Source organism: Dromaius novaehollandiae, chromosome 6 (assembly GCF_036370855.1).
Source record: "Dromaius novaehollandiae isolate bDroNov1 chromosome 6, bDroNov1.hap1, whole genome shotgun sequence".
Classification (NCBI taxonomy): domain Eukaryota; kingdom Metazoa; phylum Chordata; class Aves; order Casuariiformes; family Dromaiidae; genus Dromaius; species Dromaius novaehollandiae.
The window spans coordinates 41,791,959-41,812,561 of NC_088103.1; the positions used below are offsets into that span (position 1 = coordinate 41,791,959).

The following is a 20,603-nucleotide window of genomic DNA, read 5'->3' on the forward strand; positions in this document are numbered from 1 at the left end:
GTATCCTGTCCTTACCTTAGTCAAACAAAGGGAAGTCAGTGGCATTACATAACCATCATGGTAGGCAAGAGTAGATTGGCTTACTCATCATGCTCCTGTTCCTCTTCCATTTCCCAAACTTGCTAATCTTCTGTTCTGACCACAGGGTTACACAAAAAAATCAACCAAAATCAAATCTATCTTGTGCTGAATACCATTCATAATGGCAAATAATCTATGATCTAGAGGATAAGCCTAATGATTTTAAAACAGGGTAGAGAAAGAATATATTGAATTTAGGAAGAGTGTTTTTTTTTAACATTTGGCTAGTATGCAGGTTTTCAAAGGAAAAGCACATGTCCTAGTCATGAGAAGTGAATAATCATTCATTGCTTCAATTACAGTTCAATTCCATAAACCATTTGCAAAGAAGCTCTTGGGTCCACCCCATCACCTGGATTTCTTGCATGACAGTTACAAAATATATCCCCAATGTAATTTAAAAGCTGTCTAGAATAGACTGGAGTTTTCCAAGATTATGACAAAAAGAAGTGTGATGAAAAAGCTGTTTATCAGAAAAATACTAACAGCTGAATCTATTTCACCTTTGAATGCATATCAACCTTATTGGCCTTTGCCAAATAGACCGGAAAGAAGAAGCTGAAGTACTTTTCAAATACATTTGTGTCCACTGGCAAACAGTGGAACAAGAGGAACAATTAGATTTAATCAACTGATTTTTGTGTGCCATTTTCAAATAGATTTCCTTTAAATGAATCAAGAGAAAAAAAGGGAGAGAAAAGTCAAGGAATAAAATACAATAATTCCCATAAATTGCTAGATATTGACTGTTTCATAGTTTAATTTTGGCAACATCTGTGAGCTTTTCACACTTTGATCAGATGAGGTCTTATTTTCAAGCAAAGCCACAAAATTTAAATCCAGACTCTAATCCTTTGTCTAGATGTTGACTTCAGATGTGATCCATTTTAACTTATTTTGCCCATTAATTACAAATAATCGAAATAACTTTTTCAGTCCAAAATTCATTTTTCTTTAATAAATCTTAGTACATGAATCATCTGTATTTTTATGCTATTGCCAAAAGGACACAAAAGCATTATGCCCAAATTGAAAATGCTGCGAAGCTAGATGACATTTGCAAAGAACGCCTTGTCAGAATAGTTTTCCACCTAACCTTTAATGAGTTTATTTTCTGTATATTTATTACTGTCAATGGAAGAACATTGTGTCCTGAAATAAAATATTTATGTACTTTCTGTGTCTTTCTTGCCTAGATCTCCCAGTTCAAAGAACCATTCAGAGGCTTTTAAAACATTCACCATATCATTCCTGTCAAGTGGTACTTTAGCTGGCCTCTATGTCCTTTTTCTGGAGTATCGATGTACAGGCAGGAAAGTTTTTCCTTGAAGCCTAAATAATTCTCTCAAATTCATTTAGTAAAGTATTTATCAACATGCATATTTGTAGTATTATTGCATATTGCTAATAATAGTGTGATTGCAAGCCACTTGAAGTAGCACCACAGGCCGTATCCAGCTCACAGACTTTAAGTTCCTCAGGCTTGATTTAATTTTGTAATAAATCTAAGTATTTGTGTACCCTGTACAGATCCTTAACATAAAAGTCAGCATGTGTGGGGCAGCTCCTCAATCATACAGCCAGTATATAAATAAGCCTTTTTTTCTCTCCTCCACATTTCTTTCCTCTTTATAATTCCCCATCCAGTATTAACCTTCATGTTCTTTGTGGATTTTGGCTATTTATTACCAAATAGTCACATGTGTATTGTCCATGCTTCTCTTTGTGATAGTTGTAATGTATTTTGACACCCTAACGTCACAATACAGCTTTGGCCAACCGGTCATGCTCTCTGTCTTTTTTGGCAGATTTTTTTTTTTTTTTTTTTTTTTTGTGTGTGGCTATTTTACCTCATTCCTAGTCATGTCCAGTAAGTGTTCCCTGGAACATAAGCAGAAAGTGAGATTCTTGTGCTTAACTCCTCCTTTTGTTTTACTTGCTTCCTTCTAATTTATCCTATTTTTTCCCATAGGTTTTGTTATTTCTGTTCCTTTCCATGGTTCCTTTTAAGCTGATTCATAGATGTGCATTTCATATATAGTCTTCAAGTATGTACTTTTATATCTCTCAAGGGAAAGAACAAAAAGCCACAAAAGCAGAAAACATCTCCTCTTTGACTAGGGAAAAGCTTGCATGATGTTTTCCAAGCCACCACCTTGTGATGAGATTTCACTGCCTGAGAATTTGACACAACAGCCTAAAGTGAGAATAGGATGTTCACTCACAACCCACACTAGTCTCAGAGCCTGTAAGCTGGTTCCAATTTCACTTTGAAGCAGATCTGTTGTTTCAAGCATATGTCAATATTCATAGCCTTTTCTCAGCAGCTGCAGAATTCTTCAAGTTTAATGAGGAGGCTGAAAAGTTGGTAAACAAGCTGAGGAAGGTAGAAGATAACACAGAAAAGGTCAGACAGAAAAAAGATTGCACTGCCTTAAGAACAAAAATAAAGGCATCCCTTGTGATGTATGCAGTACACAACGAGCCTCTCCAGATTCCTGAATTCTCAGCGCAGACAGTGATTCTCTGCTTGCCTGAAGGTGAGAGGTGATACTGGTACACAGGACAGTTCAATCAAAAAAACATTAATTGTGTTGCAAAGTACTGGTGAAAAACATCTTCTAAAAAAATTTGCTACTGGTAACAGAGAGAAAGCAGAAGATAAAAGTTCAAACAGGATTTTAATTAGATGCCTTATTTACACAGACACAGGCTAACAGGAAACTTTTTTCGTTGCACTAGAGAATGGCAGCTATGCTTGGGGACTTGAAAAGGAGCAAAAGAATTATACTCATCAGCATAACTTCAAACTATTTGTAAAGATCGAGTTAAACCTCTAGATAAGTAAAGCCAAAGGATTTACTAAGAATCAATCAGAGCTAACCAACTTAATGTCCTTGTCTGACTACATAATAAGCCTTAAAGAGGAGGAGCAATAAATATGACTCATGCTGATTTTCAGCAGGACTTTTGGATCTTATATGAGTAAACTAACAAACACGACCTCCCTACATAAAATTTTATGGGATGGGTGCAAAATCCCATTCAGGCACAACCAGCAGTGCACTCTCTCAGATACCCTTCCCCTATATAGTACAATTCGGAGGAGGAGGATCTTTTTTCCCATTCACTACTTTCAGCATGCACCTGCATGATGGACTAGAAAGGACGCCTATTCAAATGCATACAATAGCCAGCTGGAACTGGCTTCAGGCATGTTTGAGAGGAAGGTTAGTATACCAAAGGATCTTGTCAAACTAGAGAAATGGCCGGAGAAAAATAACATGTGATTCAAAAAGGACAAGTATGAAGCACTGTTTGTGCAGGAATAGTCAGCTGCAGGAACATGGAGCCTAGAACTGCAGAGATCATAGAGATAGTCCCCTTCAACAGCCAACCAGAGGAAAAACATCCAGAAAATAGGCAGCCTCCAGATAATTCGTTCCTTGCTTTATAAGGATCCCAGTGCCCACAGGAATGCTTCCTCTCTCAATATCAAGCCTCAGTATTTTGACTGAAAACATCCTTAGAAGAATTATGCAAAGGACACAGTGGTCCTTGCCACTACTATCCCATGCAGTGGAAAGCATGTGGAAATTCTTGTGAAACCAGGTAATCAGATAAAGGCTTCAAGACCTTTAAGTCACAGGATTTTGAATGTACACCGGTGAATGTTCTTATCCAGCTAGGAGAAGAATTAACTTCTGAAAGTTAAAACTTGTGGTGAATTATATCTAAACAGCTTCATGCCTTATCCTATATCTATTGCTCCCATCTATTTCTGGCATCAGTTTATTTCATTGTATTGTATTGGGTTTTTTTTCTATAGAAAATGAAATAGTATAAGATTTGATCACTCCTGCACGGTTACTTTAGGGGTTATAGTAGTTCCCCCAAGCAACTCAAGTTGAGGTCATGTAGCACTTAACCGCCTCTAGCATGTTAAGAAGCTGACCTGATGCAGAGAGAACACCAGAAATGCAGAAGTGTAACTTCTGTGGAGGAGTTCAGGATGCTGTCAGTGCCTTTCCCCATATTAGGCACAGCCAGTCTCTAATCCTTGGTAGAGGTCACCTTTTGTTTGGAGACAAATCACTTTTTTTATTTTGGGTAGTAGCTTACCCCAAAGCAGCTCTCCAGAGATCACCGCAGTTTGCCACAGAGCAAAGTAGCCCAAGGTTCAAATACAAGTGTTAAAGCTGGATCGCAAAAGACAGTACTGAGACATGCAAGTCCACAGAACTGGGATTACGCTGGCACAGCGGTATTGCTTCAGGCTATATCTTTTTTCCTTCTGTCATACTTATTAATATTTCACTCTGAGGAAGAAGGACTAATATCCATTTTACATGATTAAACAACTCATCAGTAAGGAGCAACTATAATTTGTGCAATACTTGACTACAGATTAGAAACAGAGCACTGTTCTCAATCTATTCTAAAGGATTAAATTAAAAGATAAAAGTAAATGTCTAGAGAGATATAAAATCATAGTATTTCTCCCAATTCTTCATCTTTTTCAGCCTCATTACAACATAAATTACAAATTTTTTATTATCCTGTCTTCAGCAGACAAGCATCATGACAGTGAATAGTAAAGTCAGTTTGCTATGGAACTCAGACAACTGTGAGAATATAAATATGTAATTATAAAAGGGGGGCACAGAAAACTTTTGGGAGAAGATTGACTGTTATATACTATATGAGCCTCAAAACACTGCTACCTGAGGCACTAAGACAAGATTTAACACATCAGAAGTCCAAATCCCCAAAGTATTTTATAAGTGTGTCTTTTGCAGCAATTACAAACCATAAACCAGATTTGTTGTTAGTCTCACATGTTGCCATTCAACCATTCCTATCACTGCATCCACTGGACAACAAGCCGTCAAGGATTTCAAGTTACTGTAGCTTTTGCAGGCTTATTAGACTGATTATCTAAGAGCAGAATTCCTGTCAATCTGCTGACTGCTTAAATTCTTATCGTAACAGTGAATAGGGGATTTTAATGGAAATTTTTATGACGTGATCATTCTAAGTACCCTACCAGATAGGGTGCACCTTACCCTGGTTTGGACATGAACTTAGCGACCTGAGGAGTTTAGGAATTTTCCATCTCAAACTTCAGGAGAATTGCTACACAACCGCTTTTGCTCTTCACAACACTGTATGACTCATTTCCACAAGACAGCAGTGTGCATACGGGGAGAGGAACATGTCAGTGAATGTCTTTGAGTTACAATTATTTAACTCCAGCTGTTTTCATTATCCTCTGAAAGGGATAAAAAACAAACACAGTCGATTTTGAACATAACAAAAAACACTCTTGTTCATGTCAGAGACATTAAAATTATGTCTAGCAATGGAGTGGAGAAATATATAAAATGTAAAGAGCCAAATAGTGGGCAATACAATATTGAATTTCAGTAATTAATTACATGTTGCTGAAGTTCAGCTGTATAACCTGTGGTTTTCCTAAAGTGCTAGCAGTAGTTTCAGCTGGTTTTTATGGCTCTGCTTCAAAGCACATTGAAATGCATCACAGTCTCTCCATTGACTTCAAGAGGCCTTAGGTCAGATCCAAAATACTGAATGCTGGGGACATTTCAGCAGAAAATTTAGGACCCAGACTCCAGTCTTATTTGCAGAAAAAAAGTAAAGCATGTGTTAAAATGTCAGTATCCAAACTCTGATCTGTGCTGCACATATTAAAAAAGTTAAGAACAGGAAAACCAGGTCCATTAGACTTTAGGATTTGATTAGTCAGTATTAGTAGGACAGGGGATAATTTTAGAATTGTTTAAATTACATAAAATATACATTTTTCATTAGGAAAGAAAGTTAGTTTTCTGCTAATAGGCCCAAGTAGCAAATAGTTCCAAAACCAGCTGAAAATCGTACAGATATAAAACTATGTTAGGCTACAGGAACAGAGAGACAGAGCTCCATATTCATACTCTCATGACTGTGTATCAGTGAATAGGCCATGCATAGAAGCATTTGATTAATCCCCAGATTAATCAATGGGGAATTTTCCCTACTGTAGGTAGTACCCACAGGATATCAACATCATCCATGGGTATCCAAATGATAATCATCCTTTCTCAGGGATGATTTCTTATTACAGCATATGTTTGCTACAGCTAGCCCTTCATGCATCTATAACCTTTACGAGACTAAAGTCCAATAAAAAATTAATTCCTCCAGATATATGTCTTGTGCAACATAATGAATATTTTACAAACTTTCTAACCAAAATTTACATAACATATAACAACTGTATTTCTTCTATAGAAACTTCTGTATGCAGATAATCCTCACCTTGATTCAACAGAACTTTCTGTAAAGCTGTATTAATTTGGGGGATAACAAAGACAAGCCAGACATGAACTGTTATATGAACTCTTAATAAATACCTTCTTTAAACAGGAAATGCTAAAAGCTGTGATGAGGCCAAGACCTAAAGGCAGCAGAGGTAATTCAGGATTTTCATTAGTTTCACTTGACATGATCCTAGATTTAGGTATAAATGATTAGTCAGTCTTACTTATATAGTCCCTCCTCCCCACCCTCTCTCTCTCTCTCTCTCTTTTTTCTTTTTTCTTTTTTTTTTTTTTTTTTTTTTTTTTGATATGGTGACTGAAGGGAATTATTACTGTATAAATCCTTTTTGGGCTACAATGGGTTGTACATTTGGATTTGGTTTACTATGTATTTACAATGGTAAAACTAGGATTTCTTCTCTGGCACTTTCTTTACTTCTCTGGCACTTTCTTTACTTTATGCTCATGATAAACTGTAGGCCTAAAAGGAATACTAAAAAAAAAAATCTCTTTCTATGATCATTAGAATTCATTCCTGGAATATCAGCGTGGCACTGAAAATTATTTCAGCTGAATATTCCCACTTCCGCTTCAGGTGCTCTGCATACTCGCACTTACTCCCAGGAAATGTCAACCCACACCAATTAAATTTTCTGCTATCTTCAGTGGCTAGAAGCATCAAACCAGTCAGAGTAAAAGAAATAAAAATCCTCTTGATCGATATTTAGCTTCATGTTGTAAAATGCAAAACAGTCAGCACATTATGTATTAAACATATAAATGTCAGTAAAGATAAACACACCTTTTCCAAGCCACATAAAGCCATAGCTAAAACAATAAATGTGCTTTGCAACTCCCCTGAAAGGAAAAGTTTTTTAAAAAAATCTATTAAGATCATAATCATGGCTTGGTCTGCATGAACATGTTATGGCGTATGTCAGGCAGAGACACCGAACCTTCTTGTTTCGGTAGACACCGTGTGTTTGAGGATGTTGTAAGAAAGTGATGCACATTGGCTTTCCTCCTCTGAAGAGATGAGCCCCAAATGGATGAGATATGGCTTCTTTTCTTGCCTCTTCTCCTAAATTCTGACTAAACCAGTGTGGGGATGCAGTGGTGATGGCAATAGCCAGCTATTGGGAAGGACAGTTGAAGCACAGCACACATCTCCTAAAGGTGGTTAGCAGCCTGCTGTATCTGTGGCCAAAAGTCCTTCCTTCCCACACCTTCCTTATTTTTTTTCTTTTACGGGGCCATGGGAGAGAGTGAAAGAAAAGGAGAGCCAGGACAGCCCTGGTGGGTGCTATTACTGCCCGTTGAATTAAACTGGAGAATAAGAAGTACTATTCCTTTAGCATGCTTCCCTAATATGTGCAAAGTGAAATTGCCTGTCTGGTAACAGAAAACTTCCTTGTTTTACGTCAGAGATCTTGGGCACTAAAAAAAAATCATTTGTTTCTAAAGACTACAGGTAACTTCCTAACAGAAGGTCAGCATGAGGTGGTTTAAGCTCATCTCTACCCCTCTGTAGCCAAGCTAGTGGCATGCATGTAATCATTTCGTGCATCACAGGCTGACAGATGGTTGCATCTCAAAACTGGCTAATGTAGTCACTGTGATCACATGATCATACCTACATGTTGTATTATATAAGGATTTAAAAGTAATTGCTATATGATAGCAAGGGATCAATTCAGCTGTCTAAACATAGGCACCTAACTGCATTTGAGACACCCGAGAGTATTTAAGACATCTACATGGGGCTGGCAGATAGGACACAGAACCAAGGAAAGACCAGTGTCCTCTTGGAGCCTCAGCTAGATGCCAAGAAAGGTATACAAAAGGGTAATAGATGCTCATATTTAGGCAACTGAATCAAGATCTAATTGATATAACAAGTAGAAGAACCTGCCATATGAGAGATCTAAAAAAATCTCAGTTATCTACAGGAAAATCATTTAGAGTCAGTGCTTTTATGAGTAACCTGGAAGCATAAAATAACACAAAGGAGTATTCGCCACTGATTGGGTAAGTCCAGTCACACAAAGCAACCAGAATGACTTGGCAAACACAGCTAACTCAAACTTAGAAAAAGCCCAACAAATTATTTCATGGATATGAAATAAATGCTGAAAGTTCTTTTTCTCAAACAGTGAAGGGACCTATGGTTAGAAACTGATGCCAGGAAGAAACAAAAACAAAAAGAACTCATTCATGCAAAATGTTCAAGACAGTGTCCATTCCTTCCAAAATGCTGGAGAGTTTCTGCTCCTGCCCATCATATTACCGAGCCTTAATGTGCCTTTCTGAAACATACATTTTAGCCAAAAACACAAACTGTACTTTACTTGAGCCCAAGCTATCAGGTCCAGCATAGCAATTGCTCCAGATATTTAATGGCCCATGGCATGTGGGAAGATCAAATGGTCTCATGGTTTTAAAGACTATATCTTTGGACACCATAGGGGAGCAGTATATTACTACCTTTCTTCAATAGGGTTTCACAGAAATTCTAAGATGGCTGAATCAAATATGTCTTAACAGCCAGAGAATGAGATTCATCCTCTTTAACTCCAGCTAGGTATTCTTAGTAAGTTATCAAGGTTTCCTATAATCTATGGTAGAAAGCTGGTGGTCCAACCCTGGCTATTTTAAGTGTAGACACCCTTTACAAGGGTGTTTTCTCTCTTCGTCTCACTGTCCATGCTGGGCCACTAGCTGAGATTCAGCATATGCATGTTATTTACTTTCTTGTCATTCTGATAACTGTTCACTTGCTAGAAATGTGTTGTCCAGAGTGTCAGCACTTGTCAGGTTTACCCAACAAAACTTATATCTTCACAGAAGGAAAGGTACATTTTCATATCACTGGTTTGAGAGGAACAGGAAAACTAACCTTTTCAGTTAAGAAAAAAAAATATAAGAGGAATCATAAATGCAACTCCCATTAAACAACTGACAGATTAAATAGGAAATACACATGACTGAACTTGAGAAGTCCAAAATACATTACAAAAAATAAGTATCATCTTCTTCTAACAAAATTTAGCACTGAAAATAAAGTAACTCCTGCAAATTTCTATCATTCTGCATAGTACTGATTTACCTCATAACCCACATTTCTTAAATCTGCAGCTACCATGGCTCAGTTTTGTAACATTTAATAACCATGTAAGAAATGAACGATGATCTGGCATGAATGACAGATGGGAAACTGCAAGTCTTAAAAGATGTAGTGTCAAATATATAACAAATTCTGAAGTCTACACATAAGATTCAATTCCTGTGTACTACAAAATTCCCAACATCAGTCAAAGCCTTTCATTTCCCTTGCCTTCATCCATTCGTGAGATATTTCTGCCAGCAGCCACTCATCAAGTATCTAGACACCTAGAAGATAAGGAAAGTGATTGTACGGGAAAATGCGGAAGGATGTCGAGGAGATAGGCGATGGAAGCTAGCCAGACCCTTCCGTGGGAAAAGGAGCATCAACAGGGCATGTTGACCCATAGTCACGTGGTTGAGCCTGTGCCAGGGTGGCGCTGCACCTGGGCTTTGAATCGAGATCAGCGATGAGCTCAATGTGCTTTACTGCACATGTGCGTAGTACATAAAAACTCATATAGTGCTCCGCCACGTTCCTCACCATGGACCAACGCTCAGCAGTGCCACGGACTCTCCTGCTTCATTATTGCCTCGATGGGGACATTGCTGGTGAATCCCCGCTGAGACACAGAGGTAATAACGGTCCATATCGACCACAGTGTGCCTTGTGTTTGTGTATCTGTTCCTGCTGGGAGTCCAGGTGATGCCCCCACCTTACCCTTACAGTGATTACTACAAAGAGAGGAAGCCAGGCAAAAATGACCTCTGGAACATGACCTCAAACAGCCAGAGGATTTTCTGTTATCTTGCCTCTCCTCAGACATATTTCAAAGCTAACTGGAACCATACAGCCGGAAAATGCCTTCTCTTCTCTTTTCTCTGAGAATTGAAACACTCATCAAGATGTTCTTCTGGCAGCAGGCTTATTTTGAACAACTATTTAAAGAGAGAACTGAAACAGTTTAATTCAGAAATGTTGCTTTCTTGCTATATGGCAGTTGGAGCTTGGCTGCCTCATGGTTTCAGTCTCCCATCAGAAAAGGCAGCAGCTAGATCTGGAACAACCCATAATTAAAGGAAGATGGTCCCCATGCTGTAACCAAACATGGAAAACCAGGAAAACTTATGACAATAATGGAAGCCCAGCAAAATTAACTTGCCTATATTGTCACTAATCATTTAAAAAACTAAAGTTAAAAAGCACCAAAGAAATTACTTTTGAGCAGAAGCAATCCAAAAAAACAGTCCTAATAACTGAATTGTGTCACTAGAGATTACCCGGCTGAGAATTACAGCTGAACACACGTCTGGAGCTGCCTCTTCTGCTATATTTCCCTGCCACAAGTTATTTGTCATACAAGTGAGGCAACAGCCTTGGGGTTTTCTCTCTTGTTTCACTTCAGAGATAATGAAAGGTATCCTGATTTGCAAAGGAACTGCTGTCTCCTTAAAATAAAGGCCAAATCCAGATATTTGAATAAGCAACCTTGTGTGAAACACATGCTAATTCACTTCTAATTGAAGTATTCACTTTAAATATGGAAGATGGATTAAATATACAGATATCTAGTTATCTGAGCAATCTAGTCCAACCTCAGGATTCCCATATTATAGTTAGCGTGTGCTGTCATGTGACTCAGGAACCTACACACAACTCATGAATTTCTCTATCCATGTCTAGATCTAGCATCAAGGAATGCCAGTAGCTAAATGAATCCTTCCAGGGAGAACAACCACTGCCACTTAGGAGGGACTCCCAGAGAAAAACAGGAATTTGGAGAAGGAAGAATTATTTCTGCTATAGGACCAGCTGAAGAAAGAAGAAGCTGACCGTAGAAGGAAGAGGACTCCTGGAGTCTGAGCAGATGTCATGTAAAAGATGGATGATCTTTGACTTCTTGGAAGACTGTGATTTGTGGCCAAAAAAGAACAATGAGAAAACTTGAGCAAGAAAAAGAACCCTGAATTTTAATGTTTTGCCTAGACAGGAACAGCTGAATTGGGAACACTTCACAAAAAGCTCTGCTGCTTCTTCTGTCACAGATCCATTATGAACACACAGTGAGCGTCTGAGTGCTTAGGATACAAGGGTGTCTGCATGGAGAGACCTTGTTTGGAAGGTGAAAGATAGCTGGGCCAGAAGATCCTAGCCCCTTGAAGAGGTGAGAGAAGCTACACCTGTGAGGAGTTTGGGATGCCAAAGAGGTAGTGATGAAATTGTGAAGACCTCAAAACTATAACAGACTGGCCACTGTCAAGCAGGGAGAATTCCACAGTTAAACAGGATATTGAACAGAAGTTCGATGAGAACTTTTCTCACTACTAGTTTTACTTCTGCGTGTATCACAAATACACAAAAGCCTAAGTATAGCTGAGCTGTACATGACCACAACCATGACTTTGAGAGCAGGCAGGACACTTTGCTTCCTGGATTAATTAATCGCCAAGGCACCTCAGCAAGCAATGCACCAAAAAGGTAAAAAAAATCTCATGTTACATACAAGAAATACCTGTTTCTTTGAGTTCTCTCACCAGCACACCTTGAAACAGACACAATGCACTGAGGCTGCTAACTTCTATGTCTGTTGCCAGAGATGTTAAAACTATGTTTGTGGATCAGGCAGCTCAGTCAATCTGAACAGTCAAGACTGCCAAAGGAATACCATAAATCTGTAAAATAATCCTCCTCGAGGTTGAAAAATAATCCTCATTGAGGTTAGAGTTTATCAACTTCTGGTTTGCCTGAACTAAGCCTAGCTTCTCGCATCATCTGACAGCTCATTACAGACGCTGTAGCCTCAGAACACCAAGACCATAAATAATTCTTTCCAAAATCAACTGTAATCTACATATTTGAGAAAATCATGTACTCCCCCATTTAGGAAGGGAAAGAATTAGCCTTTGCTTACACCAGGAGTTTGCCATGCATTGAGGAAGATGGCACAAAACCATTAAATGATGTGTCTGGTTCAGTGCCTGCCATGTTCGGTGTCAACTCTATTGATATTCCCTCAAGGGAGTAGCTCATGTCGAAGCCCAGCAACCTGCAATGCAGATAGAACAAGAAAGAAAGTTTGCCCTCCAGTTTATGTACACATTCATACCTCATGCAGTCAGACAGCTCCTCCTATGCGTTGGGAATATGTTTCAAAGTTGACATCTGTAGCAGTTTCAACTTACCATGATATTTTATAGCTAGTTTATTATAGTTGTTGGAATGGGAATATGAATGAGTCATTAATAAAAACAGCGCAAGCATAACTGTTATAAAGTGTTAGAAACCATCCAGAGTTAGAGAAGTTCCTTTATATAGAAAGCAACTCCTTCCAATATATCAGTCTAAATTTGGGGGGTAGGGGGAAAGAAGTGGAACTTGTACAACGTATAACTTTTCTAATATCAGCTTCAAGATTTTGGATTTACTGTGCTTGTCCAATGGATTCCCAAATTCTTTACTTAACATGCTTTGATGGCAAGTGCATCATATTGCATTTTCCATGCTTAGGGATTCCATGTTGAGTCAAAAACTTATGTATACATCTAGCTCCCTCATCCAAACTTGAGATACAGAAAGTCATATCCCTGCTGACACCAGCTTTTAGCATTTTTTGTTTTGTAATTAATTGCTCTATTCACAGAGTATAGCTGGTAGAATTACAATTTGTTTGATGCAGGGGTAGAGTCATTTCAAATATCAGCCATATTCAGTAATACTCTATATTTTCACTTGAAGCAGAAGGATATTTTACCTATTTCCATTTTTATATCACACCAGTCTTTGCCTGTCTTATGTATAGTTTTAAGCTTGTTTGTTGTTCATGTAAAACTTAGCAAGTCAGTTAATCTACCCCCCAAAGCACTGAATATACTTCAGGATCACTGCTTTACACACATGATTTATGGGTATCATGCTGATCTATTATATAAAACAATTTGGCAGGAGTTCAAAAATTAAATCAAGAAGAGAAATCACTAAGGCTTAAGTAGATTCTTAAAGTTAAGCCAGTACATAAAGGATATCCTAGTCATGAACTTTTATACATAATTTTAATTTTTTACATTGCAAAAGCATTAAAAATCACTTAAACATATATATCTTTAGTGGGTTTATATACTGTAATAATCACACATAAACAGGTGCAATGACTTAACTGTTCTATAACAAGAATGTCCCAACTACATGGGTCTACTTAGAACAGAATACTATAACCAGATTATTTAATTAATATCTGCATTGCCATTTCTGAAGTTTAGACACCCCTTGGAACACAAACTTTAGGTGTTACATGTTTTGGACACTCCAGGGCATGACATGCAATATGCTGAACATCCATGTGCTTCGCTACAGTCCATAGAAGCATAGAATTTCTGGCAGGATTTACTCTTTAGTCTGTTAGCATTTCTCCACTCAGTTTCCATTTGGTAATGGAGACATCACCATATTAGAAGGGCAGGTCATGAAAAAGAGTAAGAAGCTGAAAAAGCAAAGTCTCTGCCATCTTCTATGCCCCCTTTTACCAGTCTGTTCCTTCTCTGTCTTCCTAAGAGCACTGCCCAAAGGAAATGGATTACACATGCAAATTACCATATCTCCATATAACTTTTTACTCCAAATAGCAAAAAAGAGACTGTGGTCAGTAGGGTATGCATCTCACTAGGTACAAACTATTGTTTTCCAATGATTTTATGGCCAGAGAGTACCAGTGCTTCTGATGACGATGCCCCTTAGCTAAGAGATGGAGCACTGGCTCCTTGCCCTCGTTTAGCTGTGCTTTGCAACTTGCTAACTACACTTCGCTTGCTGTTTTAGCTGAACCTTTTTTTGTCCTCAGATTCCCTCCTACTATTGAATTTGCCAGCCTTCCCTCCCTGGGAATATCCCTGCCCCAAAGATATTATCCCTTGGGAATAATATGCCTGTATCCCAGCTTTCCATTTCTAAATAAGTAACTCCAGCATGCATATTAGGAGGAAAGCCTTTGAACGGGGTCTCTTGCAGAACTTGTTGCTGATAAGCTTTGCAATAAATGTTCATGTCAGTCTGGAATAAACTCAGAATCCTCTGAACACTACAACAGACAGATGACCAAATGAAATGTTTTGATTTCTACTTGATTTGTAATACATTATCTTGACAGAACTAGTTAATACCTCAAGTCACTTGCTACACCTCTTTAAGTGCTGTAGGTCCCAATTGTCCCTTAGCTAATGTCATAAGCATATGTTTCCTACCAACAGGTTTTAATACAGTGGTGTGAATACATCAACAAATGCAAATATGAGGGTAATGCAAAATAAATCAGAAGAAAGACAGCTATCACAGATACAGTACTGTATCCGTATCTGTATCACAGATACTGATCACATTTTCAGACTAAATTAGTAAAGGCTTCATTTAACATCTTCGGGAAACTACCAAAGAGGCTCATAGAAACTGTAGGGTCTAGTGATTCAGGGCACTGGAAAAATGTCTGGAGTGTTCAATGTTTGTGCAGCAATCAACCAGGAAAACCACTGATGTGCTACTTGTCTGGAGGCTGAGTTACATCATTACAGGCAAAGCAATTGCTAGAGAGAAGAAACAAAACTCAAAAGATAAAATAGCCTACATAAGAAGGAAACATGTACATCTAGGAAGAGAATCCCAATCCAATCTTGGGTGGCAGGGCTGTATTAACAAGGCTTACTTTAAAGAGATCAAAGGACCTTGATCTGTCAGAGAGATCAGTCCTACAGAGAGGAGGAGGATTTTCATAAGTTAGGTAAGTAATAGACAAGAGAAAGCAATAGAAGTCATTTCTATTCATTTCTCTGCCTAAAATCCTCATTGCTTTCAAAAATTTTGAGACTTACATTGCGGTCCAAGGTCTCCTAGTCTCCCTGTGGCTTTTCTCCAGGCCATTCTTCTGCAGCCAGTTTCTCTTATTCTTAGCTGAAACTAAAAAAGATCCTTTTGCTATAAAAGCATGTTTCTCTGAGGATCTTTCTTGTTCAAGTATTTTTGTCTCCAAGGCTGTCATTTGTAATCATTCAACCTGTGAACACACAAATTACAAATTACAATCATGTAAACTACATATATGTACACTCTCCAAAACACAGACTGTGTGCTAATAATGGTGCAGGTCAGAAATGCACTAAAATTCTTAATAAAATAATGAAAGAGAATTTTGCTCAGATGATATTTATGTATTATTTGTAGTTTATACCTTTATCCTTCATATTCTGTATTTTTGGATTTGTTAAGAAATAGTGCTCTGTTCTGAGAAGTATCATTTTTGAGTCATTTCAATCAACTGTCAGAACAGTAACACACTTGGAACACAGACATACCTGGAGCCCCTGAAGTAGTCATGACAAAAGAGGTTATTGTGGGTCCTTCATATTTTTAAAATGAAGACAAATGGTGGACCCATTTGCCTAGGTGCATCTTCTAGGATGGAACTCCAAGTTCTCCAATATCTGCAGGGATAAGATTCGAGATGAATTCAGATGGGACAGCAATGTAGCTAATCTAGCAACCATAACAACCACGTTGCTCACTGCAGGAATCCAAAACGTGTCTTGCTGTTCTTTCTCCGTAAAGGTGCTTCAACACCAGTAAAATGGAAACATTAAAATTAAACTTATCCCAAAACTTTGCTACAAGTGAAGTTAAAGTATGTTAGTGACTTCATTATACCCTCCTTGATTACCTGTATGAGCAAGGTTGTCAAAGGAGAATTAAAATAGGTCTCTCTAAATGGACATTAGTGTCTGTTTATACAGATTATATTGGTCACAATCTAGTTCAAAACCATGTTAGCAATTATATAAGCACACTATATTTGAAAGTTCAGCTGAAAACTGTTCTTCAGTGAGCCTCACAATGAAAAAAATTATTAGGACCCCAACATGTTAAAACAGTAATTTAGCTCTTCTGCAGCAATTTTCATTACCTCCTCTAGACTAATTGGTGCTGAAGTCAACTCCCAAGTAGATCTCTAGCTTTTTAGGTTAATTGTACCTCCCATGTAATAAATGTGAACGTATTCTGCTTTTAGTTATACTACAAACTAAAAGAGTCACTTTGGACTTATAAAAAGATTATAGATTTATATAAACAGAAGCAAGGAATATTCCAATATCCAATTTCAAGGACTGTCTTTTATGCAAGTTTTATACCTTTTATTCTAGGTATGTCTTTTAGAGTTCACTTGAAGACATCGGAACAAAGGGACAAGAAGGCTTACTAATGGATCGGTGCTGCGCAAGTCAAGTCCCCAAACAATTGCAACTCCCAAGTGACAAGCCCAAGGCCAGCTCTGCTCCTGGTTCTATGGAAGATTTGTATTCAGTCAGAGACTGCAGCCAGATTGTGCCTTACTGAAACCTTGCTGTCTCAAAGATATAACAAAGCAAGCTGTTAGACACAGAGCATCTTCTCTTTCATCTCTGAAACTCATTTACTCTATTGCCAACCCAGATCCAGTTCAAGTCCTAGGCCTCGTATCAGCCCCCTTTCTGCAGAGCTTTCTCCTGCATCCATGTTCCTCTTGGCAGGTGGCAGTCTTGCCTTTGGATTAAGGAGCACATAATAAGAACGTTAAGGCCTAGGATTGACTTGGGAAATAAATTTGTTTCCTGCATAGCAGCATCAATCACCCTCTATGCTTAGCAGTGTGATTCAAACTGTACTCACCCACCCCAAAGAGCTCTGGGTGAGTTGCGGTTAGAGAATCCCCCCATTTACCACCTTCCCTGCTGGCAGCCACTGGGGACCCTGCAGTTTTTGTCCTGGTGGGAATGCCCTGCCAGGGGACTCTCTCCACTCTGGGATTCATTTTCCTTTTTGACCCAATCAGGGTGTGCTGATGCTTGAGAAGCACTGAAGAGGCTAACTCCTCAGGTATTTAATTACTAACTCACCTCATCCTGCTGGTCCTCCTCTCACTATAAAGATTAAATCCACAAATTTGCTTTCCTGCAGTTTTCCTTAATCAGTAGGAATGCAAACATACTTATTGATAATTGATCTCTTCTTACCCTTTCCCTTCTGCAGACTTCCATATCGTCCTGGCCCTGTCTCTCTGTAACACTGAAAACTATACATAATCTTTATGAGGATACTAGCCAGCTAAAATGTTTTTTCAGTAGGGAAATACCTTTCGGCATTTATCTTTGTTACCTCCCTTCATAACATAGAAAACCACTGTGACTCATTCCAGTCATGAAAACAGCAGCTTACTAATGAAAAATTAAAAGCATTGTACTTGCATCTGCAATTTTGGCCAAGATTAAATCATAATGTATGCCAAAAGCACACTGTCAATGGCAGAAGCCTTTTCCTGATGTAGGAAGCTCATGATTTTTAAGAAAAGTGGTAAAAAGCAATGGCATCTACACTAACAATTGTTTCAGTGTCAATGTTTGGTAATTTTAGCTCATTTCTCTCACTTCAGTTGTACCTCATCCTTTTAGTGACATCATTCACAGAATTTCCAGAAATTGTCCCATTCAGGGTAAATATACTTGGTGACTGTTCCCTTCTACTAGGACAAAGGCTAGATTTATCAGTGGATATTTTTACAGAAGGAATTCTTGCAATACCATTGATAGATTCTCCGACCTTTTTCTGTAGCAGAGATAAAAGCTAGACTCTCTCTATCAAGCAAAACACAGCAGAACTAAAGAACAAACTGAATTTCAGGCATCAGTCCTGGTGCATTTGGTGGATTCTGAAGTGACTGTAAGACCTCTGGTAAGAGGGTGATGCCAGCAATGCTGGAGTGATTTTTACCCAAGCCAGGTCTCACTACCCAATCCTGCCCAGAGAAGGACTCCCAATAGTCCTTCAGATCCCCATCAGAGTGGTTCCACAAAGGCAGTCCAGAAACACATAAGGTGACTGAGGGCTGGCACAGGAGCAAACATCTCTAGAGCCCTCTGCTTTCTCCTGCAGTTATTGAATCAGGCAGACACTCTGCTGAAGGAATGAGAGGTTTGAAGGCAAATTTTCATAGTATCTTGTAGAACAAGATTAAAGAGGATCTTGCCACCTTCACAGCTCTCCACAAGAAACAGCTGTCTTCTCCTCTCCTCTGCTCACCTAAACGACCACCACTTCCCTCTCAGCAAAAGCAGCAGCCAGATCAAAGCCCCTGGGGCAGCCGGAAAGTGAGAGGGGGCTAAGCAGAGCCTCCTCCAGCTCCAGGGTCCAGGCTGTTCCTGCCGAAAAACCTGCTGATGCTTCTGCCGCTCCTGGTCAAAGGTTCCTTCCTGAGGAATATTTGTCCCCTTCTCCACCCCAGCACCCCCCAGCAATCTCTTAGCAGCAAGGATGGGATGCTCAGGTTGTAGATATTTGTGGGACCATCACTTGCGTTAGCCTGCTCTGCCTGTCTGGGAGGACGACTGCCAATCTGCCTGTTCCTATCTGTTGCTTTGTAGTGTGAACAGGACCTAGTACACAGATAAGGATTCCCAAAAGAATTTCAGTGATTATGTAAAAAGGTCCATGGACAGGATGAACACTTTAAAAATCTTCTAATAAGATATCACTGATTCATTGAATTGCCTCTGTTGAGAGTCTGTATTCTGACTATGTTTCAAGGTGAGGAGGGTAAGGGAGGCTGGAATTAAAAAAGGATAACAAACAACTAATTATTTCAAAAGCATCAAAATTGATTTTCATATACTCAGGATATAAAGGGCTATACAAATGGCAGAACAAAGCACATCCTTTGGTTCAGCAGTAAACGCGATGTGCTAGAGTTATTGGCCATTAAATACTCTTAAAAACCCATTGAAACACCTAGAGGAACCATTTAGTAACTTAGGTACTTTATATTAAATCACATCAGTAATACAAAACCTATCATGTTTAAAGCTCTCACAAGTACTCCTTGTCGCAGATGAGTGATGCACTTCACTCGTAAGAGAGAAGCAGCAATATGCTTATTGATACAAGGCAGTGGTTTAACAAAGTTCAATGGTAAATAAGACAGTGGTTTAACAAGACTCAATGGCAAGGTACACTTGGTTATTTACTGCATGGAGGACAGGGTCAGATGAAAGCATCAAAGAGACCCTCCCATTGATTCACAAGGTTCAGAAAAGACCCCCTTGCTTTCCAGACTCCTTCTCAGAGGAGTCTGAGTGCGGCTGGATCCAATCTTAGTCCCAGACTTGGTCAACGATTTATGTCTAAGGGATTACGTGCACAATCAATCTGAAATGCAACTTAGAAAAGTTTGCAAAGTTTCAGCATGCTATTAGTCACTCGCTGAGGATCTGTCGCTGGTAAGGGATTTCTCAGCCTTGAGGAACAAACCTTGAGAGGCATCCCTACTCAGGGAGAGATCCTGGCATGCAGCTCGCTGCCGTGCAGAAGAGCTCAACGGGCTCTGGGCTGTCCCCCATTTATGGGGTAAGATGATTGACTCATATCTGCATACCAGCCAAATTTTGGTTGGCACATGCTCAGTTAGCCCTTGACTATTTTGCTGTTATCTGTCTCCCCAGAGTCCAGTTTAAGCTAGGTGCAGCTATCACGACCAGACTCATCCATCACGACCAACACTGGTGGTTATCGCTTGAGCAGGTTACAGACGAAAGGTCAGGCTGGGGTGGGGGGAGCACATCATCAGACTCCTTAAATATGATAACAGAAATCTGCCTAGCCTAACACTTTCATTTCAGTTGAGAGCTCTATTCTTTCTGAGAGGATGAAGTCAAAGAAAACACAGTAGGAACCTCACTCAATTCTCATGAAAAATATGAATGCTTTCCTCAGTAAAATGGTAAGCCTGTTGCATAGCTAAAAGATTGTTCTTGCATATGTTCCATGTGCAAAGATCCAGAGCTTGTCTTCAGAAACAGAATTTTCTTACAGACTCAATTTGCTAACAGCCAATGTTCAGAGAACATTCTTTTTTCTGAAACATTTTCATACAGAATTTTCCAAGAATCTTTTCAGCATCAAAAAATAACTGAACCTTCCAATTACATCAAAATGTTTCCAGTATGTGAAATTTGTTTTCAGAATTTAACTCTGCTGAAAACTGTCACATTTTATTCAATTTGTGAGTTGTCCACTAAATAGAAAATCCAGTT

At 38.9% G+C, this 20,603-nt stretch overlaps 1 protein-coding gene across 1 annotated transcript in view; it reads right to left on the reverse strand.

The window, feature by feature from the left end:
* Window positions 1-15,973, reverse strand: part of PRLHR (prolactin releasing hormone receptor) — a 53,170-nt gene extending 37,197 nt beyond the window's left edge. The window contains 3 exon segments of the mRNA XM_026108173.2: window positions 12,419-12,553; window positions 15,363-15,544; window positions 15,843-15,973. The gene's annotated coding sequence lies outside the window, so the exon portion shown is untranslated.
* Window positions 15,974-20,603: the final 4,630 nt, after the last annotated feature.